Raw genomic sequence first — 16,393 nt, 5'->3', positions numbered from 1 at the left:
ATATTTAACACTACATCCGAGTTCTGGAGATGTAGTGATCCTTGTCGAGACGTTACAGTCGGACCCTGTAACATTTTCCTTCTCAAAAATAATATAATATTAGTACAATAGTTTAATGAATTTATTCATTGAATATTTACCGTAATTTTAACGCCGGCTAACAACCTAACATAATCCTCCATCTTTATCCAGACTTAAGATCAATCATGACCGGTCATCATAGGCGGAATTGTACCATTTACATAACCATCAAAAACAAAACCTAAATGCATCAGCAAAAACGACGTGGAAAGAAAATGCAATAAAAAGATTGTTGAATTGATAGGATTTGTCTCTCCAAATAAACAAAGTGGAAAAATTGGAATGCAAAAGGATGATATCCAACTGTTGGTTGGAGTCGTCAACAACAAGAACTAGAAGAGAGTTTTAGAATCTATGAATTAAAAGTCATACTTGATTTTCAAGTGTCCAAACAGCCACATCACAGAAAAATTATGACCAACTATAATTCAAATATGACGCATAAATGTTTACACAATAGGAAGAACAAAACTAAATAATATGGATTCACCATGGTTTGCAGTCAAAATTAATTGATGATAGGATGTGCTTGTCGCACCAACCTTAGGAGATCTTTACAAAAGATACAGCATGGTTTTCAGGTTGAGTAGATAGGTGTTCTCATTGTACAAAATTGCATTCTTCTCATCTTCAATTGTTTGAATCTTCTTATGATAACCAGCTGCATTGAAATAGGGCTTATCATTGAGAACCAGTCCCTGTAGTGAAAAAAAAGACTTGGACGATTGTGGAAGATGGAACCCAGATTTCATTTCCCTTTCCATGTGTTTAGCAAACTTAAGCATACATTCCCATCAACAAACAGATTTGGGTATATCCGATAGCCACCAGAATGATAATAGACAGACTGCAGAAATAGGATTACTTTTTGATCAGTTCAGAATAAACAACTAGCAAAGTGTATACTGAATTGAATGTTAGTATCTGGACAGAAGATAACAATATTATAATTACCGGTGGGACTTGAGGGTAGTATGGACGAAGGTAAAAAAATCAAAGAAGAAAATACCATCATGATATGACATTCCACTTGCTCCAACTATTACCGCTCCTCAGATACTTGAACAAAAATAGCATCTGTAAAGAGAGCATAAGTAGAATTCATGCTTGCATAAATACTGAATACTGATTGATCAGTCATCTTAACTTACCAGGTAGATTCGTCGCAAGAATATTCCATTCTTGTTGGATCTTTTTAATCCAGTTCCTTGCATCACTAAGCTGCATTTTGATTACCATAATTAATACAGCAAACAAACTAAAAAAAAACACGCACACAATCTAAATACCAATTTTACATATTTGAGAATGAAATAAATAGTGACAGATTTCAAGTAAAGCAGATATATGAAGAATGTACAATTTAGCAGTGAAAATTTTGTCTAAAAAATTGAGCATAAAACTGAATAGATAATCAATTATCATCCCAACACCACCAAGATAATGATGATCCAGTGGGTTTTTAGCAACATCAAAGTTCTTGAAATTATACACATCATCCAGAATATTTCTACCTTTGTCATCAGTTTGTTGTATTGATGATGATTGGTCCAAAATGTCATCAACTTCCATTTCTCCGGCTTCTAGTCGGCCAGTATTATCTTCTTGCGATGTTGCAATGCTCTCACTATGGTTCTCTAAATCAATTTCCTATAATGGAAGACCAATATCAAAAATAAAAAAAAAACAATATTAACAAATAAAGAGTGAATTTATTAAATCAACAATTCCACTAAGACTCAAGTCTAAATTAAAGTCTAAATTAAATTCATCTGTCTTATTTTCATCAATATTAGAACCATTCTGAGTGAGTTCATTATCATACCAATTGACAAAATAAATTTCATGTGGTCCAATCTGAAAAAAGGTAATATAATTAAAGTAGATATAACCACTTCTGCAACTAAAAAAATTAAGGAACTTATAAATTTAGAATTTATGTTAATTCTATGAAGGCCTTTAAGTATTAGAGTCAGTGCAACTTTTCAAAACAGATAATATACTTTTGAGATCATTCCATCTGTCCATGTAACTTCAATATAACCATCTTACCGATCCGTTATACTTCCAACCCAATATAATCTAGCAAACTTTTCACAAACTTCATTTTAACTTGATGTGCCGAAAATTTAGATTATGTTGAATCAAGTGAAATAGTTGGAGTGATAGAACACACAACATCATCATAGTAGTAATGATAATTTAGATGTGGATCAAGTGCATATATCCCAACAACTTCATCACAATCAAATTTCAAGTCTTTAAGCTTAAACCATCTTACACAAGTAGTTCATTTATGACAATTGACATTTTTGCTATGCCAGTGCGACTACATTCAATGGAACTATCTTCTTCTTTAAATGTCTTTTCAATAACATATTGTTTTGAGAAAAATTTATTATTTTAAGTATGACGTCCAATTAACGAATGTTGATTGCAACGCATATGGTTTGGTTCTATCTTGCTAGAGCACATTCACCTTGGTAGCTATGTTCACAATGAGAAGAGCTCTTTCGTTAAGAAAGAGCAACCCTTTGTTCACAATGGCAGAGGCTAACCAATTTCTGTCAGCCTCTGCCATTTGTTGCTAAGAAAGCTCAGGAAAGAAGAGGACTGTGAAAGAGCTTTTCTCATTGCAAACATAATTATCAAGATGGATGTGCTCTAGCAAGATGGAACTAAAGCATATGGGCTGCAATCAACATTGTTAATTGGACATACACAAAATAATGAATTTTTCCCAAGACAATATGTCATTGAAAAGATATTCAAAGAAGAACAATTCCATTGAATGTAGCCACACTATAGTAAAAAATGTGAATTTTCAAAAACAAACTACGTGTAAAATGGTCTAAGCTTGAAGACTTGGAATTCGATTGTAAGTTGTTGGGGCATATGCACTTGATCCACATCTGAATTATTATAACCGATATGATGATGTTGTGCACTCTACCACTCCAATTATTTCTCTTAATTCAACAAAATCTAAACTTTCGACACATCAAGTCAAAATGAAGTTTATGAGAAGTTTGCTAACTTATATTGGGTTGAAGTATAATTGATCGGCAAGATGATTATATTGAAGTTACATGGACAGATGGAATGATCTCAAAAGTATATCATCTATCTTAGAAAGTTGGACTGGATCTAAAGAGTAAAGGCCTTCATAGAATTAACATAAATTCCAAATCTATAAGTTTCTTAATTTTTTTGGTTGCAGAAGTTGTTATATCTATTTTAATCATATTATTTTTTTCAAATTGGACCACAAGAAATTTATTTGATGAAAATAAGACAGATAAATTTAATTTAGACTTGAGTCTTAATGGAATGGTTGGTTCATTAAGTTCATCCTTTACTTGTTAATATTGTCCTTTTTTATTTTTAATGTTTGTCTTCCATTCTGGGAAACTGAATCAGAGAACTATAGTAAGAGCACTGTAACAGCGCAAAACGGCAGTAGAACTATAGTAACAACCACTGTAATTCAAGTACGACTTTTAGTGTGCCAATATACAATAAAATAAAATTGTATCACTTTAACTAAACTGCAACACCTAATATAATGAACTAGTAGCATTTGCTACAACCATATGCAACAACATACTATCCTAATTGTAGCATCAATTACGATCATGTTACAAAATTAAATTATGACATTATATGAAACCAACCAAGCTGGCTTAATTAGTGTATCAAGTGCCATTATATATAAGTTGATTCTTAAATTTAAACTTTATATGGTCTTTTTACCGTTTTTGCAATTTTTCAATTTAGAATATTGTTGCCCATTTTGATCATTCAAAGATTTCAGAGTGAGACTTTATAGAATCACTTTTTTCTAAAAACATATGATGTTTACAAGTCATTCCAAAAGGAAGGGGTTGATTGATTTTGATTTCTTCTCAAAACATACCCAGAATTGGCTGCACGTACATGAGAATAATATTGATCACAAAATTCAAGGTTATCATGGATTGTTAGTGTATGTATGGAGAACAAAGTGTGCATGTAAGTCTCTTTTTGATGGCATATCATACATGAAGAGAGAGTAGTATGTGTACAAGATTATGAGTCTACATTCCTCGTGTACGTTGCACGTTACTCTGAATCATGATGTGCATCATATGCAAAGTATATGGTGCTCTTACCAAGTCTAACATTTTACTGAGACATAACTTTGTAGAGGAAATCTAAATTTAAATGCCTCTACATACTCCTCAATTTAGTTAGGACAACATAGCTGCACCAGTCTTTTCCTTTGACCGACCCTTCTTACCTTTTCTTTAACTAAAATGACAACGACAACACCTCCTCCCTCATGTTTTATTAATTAAACAAGTAGACCCAGAGAAAACAAATGATCATGCATGGGGCTGTAAATGGACTAAACGTTCGTGAAGAAGTTTGGTGTTAGGCTTGGTAATAGCTTATTTATATTTGTTCAACACACACAAGATCAATTAAATGAACAATCTTAAACAACTCGTAAAACTAAACGAATAAGCTTAAACATATATGCTCAGCTCGTTAATGTTCATGAGCATATTCCTGAACAATATTTATAAATAAAACTCTTATCAGCATACTAAATAAACAAATAAACTTTCAAAATGAATAAATAAGTTTATATTATCAAGCTTAATAACCGATCAAACAAGCTTAAAATATAAAAGTTTCAAACAATCAAATAAGCTTGAATCGAGAGTTTATAAGATCTAAACGACCAAACTCAAGACAAACTTGAACCAAGCTTAAGCTCATAAAAAAGAAACCAAACCAAACTTGAACAATCATTTTAATGGCTTAGTTCATTTTAGGCTCGGCTTGATTTGGCTTGGTTATCTTATCAAACAAGCTTAAACATCACAAAGCTTGAATTAGTTTGGCTCATTTACAACCCTAATCATGCAAACTAAACTCCTACAAAATGTTCAACACCCCAGACTTGGTTTGTAATAACCCTACCTTAAGCAGGAAGCTATCATGAATAATATTTGGGTACAATGGTACAATGGAGGAGTTTTTTCTTAACCAAGCATCAACACTAACTTATCCTAGGGATGTCAATTTTCCCCGCGGATTCGGGGCCCCACGGGGAAAATCCGAAACGAGGATCGGGATCCCTGATTTTTTCTGGGATGAGGCGGGTATGGGAATACTATCCCCATCCCCGAACCCACCCCGAATATTATTATTATTAATATTAATAAATAATAATAATATTTTTTAAAAAGTATTAATAATAGTGTTAATATTAATATTAAAAATTTTGAAAATATTATTAATATCATTATTATTAATGATAATATTAATATTACAATGGTACAATGGAGGAGTTTTTTCTTAACCAAGCATCAACACTAACTTATCCTAGGGATGCCAATTTTCCCCGTGGATTCGGGGCCCCACGGGGAAAATCCGAAACGGGGATCAGGATCCCCGATTTTTTTCGGGGATGAGACGGGTATGGAAATACTATCCCCATCCCCGAACCCGCCCCGAATATTATTATTATTATTATTAATAAATAATAATAATATTTTTTAAAAAGTATTAATAATAGTGTTAATACTAATATTAAAGTTTTTGAAAATATTATTAATATTATTATTATTAATATTGATATTAATATTAATATTATCATTAATAATAATGATAAAATAATAATAATAATAATAATAATATAAATTAAATTTAGGGATGGAGAGGGGATGGGGATTTGATCCCCGTGGGTTCGGGGAATCCCCGAACCCGAAAAAATGATGGGACGGGGACAGGGATGGGGATGGCAAACCCACCCCCGCCCCCATTACCATCCTTAACTTATCCTATCTAAACACATCAGACCATGTTGTATGATGAGTCATATTAGGAGATGTAGATAGTGTGGATTAGACATCTATGCTATCTACATCCAAATAATATCAAATAAAATAAACTTTTAATTGTCTTAGCTCCTACATTTTATAATATTATATTATTCAGTATAAATCTCTGGTGGGTTTATTATTCTTGTGGTTAGAAACTGCAAGTATTGGTTCACAATGAGAAATCATATTTTCTCCTAGTCCCAAGTGCAAACCTATTGTCCCCTCTCTTTATCCTCTTGCCGTCTTTCTTGAATCCTTAAAGGAGAAACTTTAGCCCTTTCCTTGATTTTTCCCTTATCAATCTTCAATTGGTCCTTCAACTTGTTAATCGCTTGGTTAGACCCACCCAAATTGCAGTGATCATGCTTAAAGATTAGGATTGGTAGCTTGGCACCTATTCACTTAATTGCTAGTTATGATTAATTCATAAAGTGAAGCAGGGATCTTTAAAGAAACACTAGAAGTTGTATAGCAGAATATTTAATTTATAATATGATGAGCAATACTCCAAAGAAGAGTAAGTTTATCTATCCCCACGGGTTGACACAATTACCTGCATGAGTGTTTACTCTAATAGGTCTTGGGTTCCTAGTGGTGCAAAATGCCTCGTTGGGTGTCTAATCTTCTCCATGCAAAAAGTCGTTGCGCTAGGGTAAAATATCCCCGTGATTTTTACGTGCCTAAATCTTACCATCGGACCGCTAGGGTAAAATATCCCCGTGATTTTTACGTGCCTAAATCTTACCATCGGACCGCTAGGGTAAAATATCCCCGTGATTTTTACGTGCCTGAATCTTACCATGGGACCAATGATACTAGCTGCTTGGGGTGAGCAATATCACAATTTGCTCCAACAAGAGAAAGTTCATCAACTTCTTTTATTCACATAAACTAATAATGTAACTTTGACCAATATTTAAAAATTTACCCACTGTTTCCTTATAGAAATGACTGATAAATTAATAAAAAATAATCAATATTTTTATTAAATTTAATAGGCAAGTATATTTTGACCACTAACATTTAAAATTACTAACCGAACATTTAGCTATCTACAACAAAATTAATATTTCCACATAATATTAAATAAATATATATATAATTTGAGTTGGCTCCTATATTTTATATAATATATTAATCAAATTAATTCTGCAGTCAATGTATCGCATGCCTTTAATTTTTTATATAATTTAGGTGTCTAAATTTCGTCTGGTTAATTCTAGAGGTAGATAGATAACTTTCTCCCTATTCATCTATCTAATAAATTAAGAGCATAATTTACACATACTCAGAAATCAACTTTCAAAGCATTGTTTTTATTAAGATTTGAACTATGATACTCTTGTTTATTTTAGATATGTTTTAACGATTTAAAACGATGATCAGTTTTTTTTGTGTGTTTTCTTGTGATCACCATACAAGAACCTTAAATCTACTACGGTGATATCACTAGTAGTTTATATTGTCTCTTAGCCATTAATCTGATTTATTTCGACTTACACATTATCATCATAGTTCTCAATATCACTCTCGCTTTCTGTCTTTTGAATGTGAATCGTTATCCATCTCTTTGTCATCAGCATCTATAATGTTTTGTTCTAAGTTTAAACGGTCAATCACTTCAGTAATGATGCGCAGTAGGCATGCATTCTCGCATTTTACAACATCCTTGATATAGACAACTAAAGGTCTTAAATCAACATTCAACTAATCATGATTGGTATAGCCTAAGTAATTTGACAAGTAAATAAGTTTTTAAGCAAGTCAAACCTTTAGTTGTTCTTTATTTGATACAAGCTTTCTCGGTACATACTTACATTACACAATAAAAATAAAAAATGAGCATTATTGCTTTTTAGGTCAATCCACAATTTAATTAAAGTGATAAACCCTCAAATCAAGGGAAGTTGGCTTACCGACTAAAAAAATCTACCTCAAATTAATCAAAATAAAAACTATCCAACCAAACAGCAAGAAATGCAAGATCCCACCAAATCGACTCATTTGGTAAGCAAATCAAAAAGAAAGGGGACAATATCAACAAAGAGCACACTATCTGGAACCAATCTATAAACCGAAGCTAAGTAAAAGGGAACAAGAAATCTTTCCCTCAAATCAAACAAACATGACCTCTGAACTAAAAACAACTACCTATAATCAGTGTTCTAAAAATCAATCTAGGTGGCCGCCTAGGCGCTAGGTGTCAGTCGCACCGAAAACATACTAGTCGGTCAGCCTAAGCGGCCTTGACGCCTAAGTGGGATTAGGCAGCCCTAGGCGCCGACTAATCGATCGAATCGTCTATGCACAACGGAAATAGTGCAGGGTTTTCATGATTTTTTTTAGTTTGAGCTTTTAAATTTAAAGCCCAATTAAAAAAATCGAAATGTAACATTTTTTTTTATATTGGGCTTAAGTTTTATAAGCCCTAAACTTTGGTCCAATAAAAAAATCGGTTTGTTGGCTTGCCCTAGCGGTTAGCGCCAAACTTCATCTTCATCGTTTACTCAGCATGAGAAATTAGAGCAAATGAAAAAACCCACATTTATGATAAATTAGAGAGTTTAAAGGCTGAAGAAATCGATTTGAAGAAAAATTGTTGTTTAATCTTTCTTTAACTGAGCGACTTCGAAGCAATTGAATCGAAGGTTGGCCAAAGCCTCATCCTTTGGAAACATTATTTCATCAGACAACTCCGAAGAAGCTCTAGAGTGAGAATTTTACGAGGATGATTTTGCATCCGAAGAAGAAGAGAAGGATCACAATGATGATATTAAGTTAATGTCCGATGAAGATCAAGTTGTTGAAAATTATGGAGAAGTAGAATAAATTTGTGATATTTTATTAATTATGTAATTTTGAACTTTAAATTTGATGTTATAGTGTTGAAGTTATAGAATGTAATTTATTATGTGATTTATGTTGATACCATGGAATCCGTCTAGCGGCGCCTAGTCCCCGCCTAAGTGGCCTAGGCGCTGGTCTGGTGCCCGACTAGCGCCTAACGAATAGCAAATTTTAGAACCTTGCCTATAATTAATCAAAACCGAAGATCTCCAACCAAACAACAAGATCCCACTATATCCACTGCATCTAGTAATCAAATCGAAAAGAAAAGGAGACAATATTGACAAAGAACACGCTATCTAGAAGAACCAATCTACAAATCAAAACTCGAAAAATAAGCCAAATGGAACAAAAAGAGACCAAGGGGTTCGCACCTGGAGCAGCAGAGGTGGAGGTCGAAGTGGCGGCGGCAAGTTCTCACTCTCCTATAGAAGAGCACAAGAAGGTCATTAGAACTTCAAAGAGCTAAAGCACAGATATAACGTATTTGGGTCAGACCCATATTGATTATAACTTGGTGAGCTGAGCCTGAAGCCCTGAATGACCAAAATTTGAGTTGATTTGATTTTTTTCATTTTTAGCTTTCATGATACCCTCATCATATTATTTAAGTTGGGTGTCTGACTTTTTCCATATAAAATACCAAAATATCTTTCGTGATTTATATCTTACCATAGGTCAGCGATACTAGATCATCTTAGAAAATTATTCAAAATTGACCCTTTTGCTTCCATTCCATTTATCTGACTAATCGTTGTTGGTGCTAACCATGGCAACTTGGAGAATATTAGACTTACTGGATGGGCTCCCCTATCATTTACAAGTTGTTCCTTTTTAATAACTTCACACATTTGTATCTTCTTTTTGTTATCAATATGTCAAACCCAGTTTGGTTCTAGTGTAATGGGTGTTTCTTGCTCTTTTGTTTTGGAATTGATGGGAACTACCTTCTCAGATGACTCAAGAATTTTGCTCCTCAAATCACCATATGAGTTCATTCTCCAAGTTGATTTTCATTGACCTTAACTTGTGAATTGGTCTCATTTTTCATTCTAGTTTTGGCCTCTGTTAATTGTAAAAATTAGCATAGGCTTTTGGTTGCTGGTATTGTTCTGTTTCCCATGCTTGCAAACCCTCTTCTTAAAAGTGGCTAATGGTTGATTCACGTAGATTATTCATCATCTGAACACAATAGCAATGAAAAGCATCACAATGTGAACACAATAACAATGAATGTTATCCATGAACACCTCACGAACACCTAATAATTTTTTTTCCCGGAGAAAAACTCCTCCCACTCCTTAACTACTTGACGGTCGGCTATAAGCTAACCCTGTGGTTTACTTTCCTTCACATAAACATGGGGATGCACTATGAGGGCGTCTAGAATGAATGTAATCATTTTTTACTACAATTTTACTAAAATATTTTTTTAATTTTCACTTCTTTTAACCTAAATACTATATCCTAAATCCTAAAAAATAATTTAAAAAAAATAATGTTAAATGCTCACGGATAAGTGTGCAGCATAATATTTCTGCAAACTTGAATACTTGAAAATAACATGAGCTATGAGATATTTTGTTTCGGTGACAATTATTCTCTCCATCTTTATGCCATAATTCGAGCTTCTACTAGCTATGCGGATTTGCATTAGCCAAAAAAAATTGAGGGATGTCAGGTTCTATGATAGAGAATGCTGAGTATCTATAAAACAGATTGTTTTCCAGCCACCTACTGATAAAACAAATTAAAACATCTAGTACTGTTAATAATCAAGACATCTCATTGTACGATGGAAATTGTGATGATCAACCGTTAAACTCTCAATAACATTTCATCATGTTAAGGATTACGATGGGAATTGTGATGTGGAGTGTTTCAACATCATCTTGTCTTCCAAGTCTTTCTCCTTAGCAATCAGCAAATCCAATTCTTTGAGTCACGAAACAAACAGTTTGCACAACTTTTGCAGCGAGGATTTTTCTGTATCCACATCCCACTTGTGATTGCAGATTGCATACGCCATAGGGCACTCTCCCAAACTGGCAAGTGCCCCCATTCCACTGCATGGTGCAGTTAATGAACAACAATCTCTCATCCTTTCATGATTAAATAATATCAAATCGCATATCAAGCTTTAAAACCATATGTAGTTACCAACTATGTCAACTCGTGAGGACAAAAGGGAATAACTCACTTTAAACAGCCCATTATTATCGACCCCCAACTAGATACAAACAGGTAAATCACGGAGACATTTTTACCCTAACGCAAAGGCCCTTTGCATGAAGAAAGTCAAACACCCAATCCCAATCCTAAAATCTATTAGAACAACTATCCATATAATTATCAACTTTGCTAACTCGTGGGCCACATTATATTTAGTGTTACTAGCTTTAAAATGACATGAAAACTAGAACAATATCCAACTCAATTCCGTACGAAGTTGAGCACAATCGAATCCCTCATCACAGTGGGCCAGCCATCTTTGCTTAGCCACACAGGTACGTAAAGTTAGGTCCGACATGTCAAGCTGCCCAATCCATTTAACAACCTTAGATAATTTACAAGTAATAAATTATTAAAATGTAAAAAAAAAAATCAATGTTAATCGAAAACATGTACTAAATTTGAAATATTACCTTAATTTTATTTAATTAAAAAAAATAATTGCTTTCTTTCAAAAAAAAAACAATTCAGAAAATTATTAATGGAAAAGAATAATTCTTTTCGTTTTAAAATTAATTCAATCATAATTGTGAGAATTTTTTTAGTGAATCATTAATATGGAAAACAGATTCAAGGTGATAGAGTTTTAAAATATTAATTTGTTATATAAAGATAAAGTTTATTTTGTTATAGAAAGACAAAATTTATTTCTAAATATAGACGGATGATTAATAATTATATATTTCATATGGAAGTGATTTCATCAAACACTTAACTAAGTCTCATCAAAAGCACCCAGATATTTCTTCCATCCAAGAGTCTGCATATACTTTCCATCCAAGAATCTGCATTTTCACTTTGTAAGGAGACAGATAGTAGGCACTATCCTGGTAGAGTACAAGTTGCGCCTCAGCTTGACTATTTCTTCAGAAAATGGTTGCGGAGAATGAGTGAATACAGTAAAGCACATCCAAAGTAATAGCTCCTCCCTTTCCTAAACCTTTAGGTAAGGACACAGAATAAAAAGTCAACTCTTGAGGAATTCCTTTTTGGTTCAACTAGTGTACTAGGAAGACTAACACTAGAACCCTTTTCTTTTCCTTTTCCTTAACTCCCGACCAACCAGCTAACCTAACTCAACCAGACCACTCCGGACCAACCTAAAGAGGAGGAAAATATGTTTTCCCCTTTGCACCAACCACATAAAAATATTTTCTAACATATTTTATTATCATATCCCAACCACGGAAAATAATTCATTTTCCTTGTAAAAGTTTTCCTAGAAAATATTTGATACAAATAACCAGAGCATCTGATAGTTCCTGACACTACTACTGCATAACCTGACTTGTACTAATTGATAAAAATATTTTTACTACCAATTAAAATTTTAAAAACTATTATCAACACCTGCAAATTGTATAGTTGCATTCGCATTGCTTTCGCAATTTAGAATATCTACATGCAGGAAAAGGCATTTTAGCAAATGCTGGGAAAGCAAAAAACAGGAACTATGAATTAGTTTCATGGGATCTAAACACAGGCAAGAAAATGACATGTTTATGGTAGTGCTAGTGAATTTCATATTGATCACATTGATTCTTCAAGGAACAAGAGCATTATGTTGAGGTCACTGCTGCTGAAAATACATTCGTCAATGGATGTGCAATGCTAATCTAATTAGAATAACAATGAGAAACAAGATTTAGAATGATTGAGGAGGATAACCAATTCGTTGCTTGAATTTTACCATAACAGAATGATTTCAATGGAGACAATATCCTTCCTACCTTAAGAGATGAATTCTAAAACTTAGGCTAAAACTTTAGAAGTCAGAATCATGATTCTTTTATTTAATAATTCTTAAAAAAGAAATCGTCATGGAACACAAGAATCAACAATAAGAACAATTGTCAACAGAGATTATTCTGAAATGGTGATTCTTTAGAATTTCATTCACATCCACAACTCAACCTAATAATACAGATATAAGAACCAAAGGAATTGGTTACTCAATTTTGACTTTGAAATATGGTGCATATGGTAGAAAGAAATGGCTAGGTTTCAATAACAAGAAAATAATAAAGAAAAACTATGGCGATTCTCACAGAGATTAGATGGAAGAAACTTGTAAAATATCAAACGGTACAACAAAATCCCAATTAGTACTCTAAAGATCATGAAAAATATGTAGAGAAGTGATATATTACCTTTAACGAGGACAACATCTATACAACGTGGGAAGTCAAATCCACCTGTTGGAAATAGATGTTTCATTCTTGTGAACAATACGAAGGTGGAAAGCAACATAAATATAGATTAAAATAAGGTCAGGAACCAAAAAGGATAAAGAATGTTAAGTGACCAAGAATATCTTTGACAAAGCAGAACCAACCTTATTAGTTATTACCATATCTGTCTCTCAGAATCATAGCTAGACACAGTGATTTATAAAGGGCACTAAAGCTAAAACGAAGAACTAAACAAACATGCAACATAGATCAATGAAATCAAAAGTGCTTCAAACATGAAACAAATTGTGGTGTCCTTATATAAGATTGACAAGAACATTAACAAAATCTGTGTAAAACAATTATACAGCAAGAAGATGTTGAAAAAACAAACAATGAATTATATATTTTAATCAGCACACATCCATCTGTTGTATAAGCATATTGAAATGAAGAAAACTTCTAGTTTTCAATGTAAAATTCTAGACCTGAAAAGATGTCATTATCAATAAATATTAGTGACTTTGTCATATACTATTAAGTGATACACCTCCCCTCCCAGTGCATCCTTGTAGTGAGGAACAAAATAGTTAGCCGGAGAACAACAAGAATCAGTTAGTCTTACTTGAATAAGTTGTGACTAATCTCATATATATATATATATTCGGCAATCATTTTCAAGTCAACTTTTAGCATATCAAAACAATTTAGACCAGTGATTGATTCTGATTCTACAGATTCACACTGAACTTGGTCAAAAATACTGCACCAAATCTATCCAAATCTATTGGACAACCTTAATGTAAAGGACCTTCTCCTACTTATATGTAACCACTGATTCCACTAGGAAAGTTCAAGAAATACTAAGGATAAATATCGTGGTTACAGTTACCAAAAAATGTGACAGACTTCGTATTGCCTGATATAGTGTCATTGCTTGTGAGCTTGATTTTCATTAATAATAATAATAGTATCTCAACTCTAATAATATTAACCTATTACTTCCAAACCATCTAAGTTAACTTATCTGGATCTCTGCTTACTTTCGATCCAAAATAACAAGAAGCTTACGACACTGAAATAACAAATTCAAGATGTTTTTTTTCTCTTTTAGTCACAGCACCAAAGCACTGCGATTAAACATTTTAAAACAGATCTCTGTCAGTCCAAAGATGGAGAGAGCTAGCCCATCCATTGGCATACAGCTTCCAAGTATACAAAATGCTCAGCAATAAGATGCTTTCAACTCGCGAAAGAATATACACTAGGACAAATTCAAACTCGAATTTTTTTTGACACCCCGATGACTAACCCATCAAATATACGTCATTGTGCGCACCAAGTGAAGAAGAAAGGTAATCGAACAAACACTCCATTCTGCAAACCTCGTACGTTCACCTAGCTACCACATCACAAATTTTTTTCTTCTATAAAAGAAGATCCATTTTCGTGAAACAGATCAGTAACAAGAGCATCACATTCAACCTGTATGTAATCCAACGATCGAATTCGAGGAAAAATAATCCTAGTCAACCAACGATCCGCCAAAAGCAAGGCGACAGAAACAGATCTGCTCACCCGTCGATCGAATCTCGAGATCACGAGGTCGGAGAGCGCCGTAGAGTACAGGGGTGACAGGCAGAAGAGGAAGAAGGCGAATCTGGACGACGTCGCCATGGCACTATCGGGATCAGACCAAGAGCCCCGTCGGAGAGCTCTTCGGCTGCCCACAATAACAGTCACGATAAAAACCCTTGTCGTTCCGTTGACGGTATTCATTTTTATTGGCCCAAAAGTTTCTCCAGTCAGCCCAACTAAACAGCCCATTTTCCAAAATTGCATTCATTTTTTATTTTATTCCCCTCCCGTGCAACGATAAGAAGCAAGGGTGTCACCCGTTACTATTCCAAAGGTTAATAGTCAACCATGATTTATCTCCTCCGTGTTGATCTTGGGATGGATTGGTAGGGTTGCTGGAGACGAGCATAGTCGTATTTTGCCACCATAAGAAGCAGGGGTGCCCCACTAGTGTGGCGCAACGGTTAAGACGTACCATAGATAAAGTGAGTGTCACTTTCGATCATCTATTGGCATATGTGTTGGCATTGAATTTAGTAGAAAAACTTGGGTTGAGTGGTTGTGGGCCAAAGTACTTGATCCTGTCCAGAAATAGGAAGGTGACTAGCTGGAGATGTAGCTACTACGCTGACTTGATGTAGACCGCGTCCCACTTTGCAAAACAAACAACGTCAATGTCGAGACAGGGAAGGGGTCCTTGGTGTTGGCCCTCCGATAATCAAATCAGTCACTGGAATTGTAGAAGAATGTGGAGCAACAGTAGGACAAGCGTAAATAGTGACTAACGCGTATCTCCGCCGGTGTATGGACCCCTTTTATATAGAGCCCTGGTGGGCGATGTGCACGCTCCTTAAGGTGTGGGCACATTCTTCAATGTGTCCTATGAAAGGATTTGTCAGGAAAGTGTCTCTGACATCATACCTTAACAGGGCGGCATATCCCCAACAAGAAAGTAGAAGCTTTCGTCGTACGATCCACCTGTTGACCATGCCTTGTATCAGCGGCACTATCTCCCAAAAAGATGTTGAGAGATACAATGATGATCTCGCTACTTGACCGAGCGGGGTAGCCGCTCGGCTGGGGACTCCTCCACTTGGTCGGTCTTGGCTGTTCTTCTTTACGGTGATTGGGTATAGTAAATTGTCACCCCCCGATCGGACAAGCGATCCAGTCTCTTGGCATTCTATCGCTCCATACCAAGTGTCTGGCAATCTTATCATACTATTCCGAGCTAGACGAGTAGTCAGCTCGGTTAAGCCTATTTCCGATCAGATGTTGTCTGACTGACCAGCCCTTCTAATCGACCTCCGCTCGACCATCGTAGGTGGGCCCTTTGACATCCTGACGTTGATCATCTTGACTTCGACCTCCACCTTGACAGTTGACTTGTACCGAACAACCCCTCCTTTATCATCACATTAGTAGCCATGAGCGGAAAAAGACCATGAGTTTACCTTCACAAGTGAAATATCGATTCGACGTTGGATGGTCTCATAGGGATGGCGAAAATCACAAAGGTCAACTACTGATGTCTTATTGGAGCGCTTCCATGATTTACTGTATAAACCGATGAAAAACTTCCATGGGACGAGATAATTGCCTCAAGGATTA

The 16,393-nt window shown here is 34.7% G+C and overlaps 1 long non-coding RNA gene across 2 annotated transcripts; it reads right to left on the bottom strand.

Annotated features, from left to right (window-relative positions):
* Positions 1-434: 434 nt before the first annotated feature.
* On the bottom strand, positions 435-14,954 carry LOC122027066. Of its 2 annotated transcripts, none has more exons than XR_006124275.1 (7): positions 14,783-14,954; positions 13,184-13,228; positions 9,176-9,226; positions 1,596-3,561; positions 1,233-1,302; positions 1,036-1,158; positions 435-928 (listed from the first exon to the last, which is right to left on the bottom strand). It is a non-coding gene; the product is annotated as an uncharacterized LOC122027066 (long non-coding RNA). The 2 variants fall into 2 exon arrangements; XR_006124274.1 differs by having other exon boundaries at positions 1,091-1,158; positions 1,596-1,731.
* Positions 14,955-16,393: the final 1,439 nt, after the last annotated feature.

This window comes from Zingiber officinale, chromosome 10A (assembly GCF_018446385.1).
Source record: "Zingiber officinale cultivar Zhangliang chromosome 10A, Zo_v1.1, whole genome shotgun sequence".
NCBI classification, from domain to species: Eukaryota; Viridiplantae; Streptophyta; class Magnoliopsida; order Zingiberales; family Zingiberaceae; genus Zingiber; species Zingiber officinale.
Note: the sequence above shows the minus strand (reverse complement) of the source record. Positions and strands in the feature narration are given on the sequence as shown.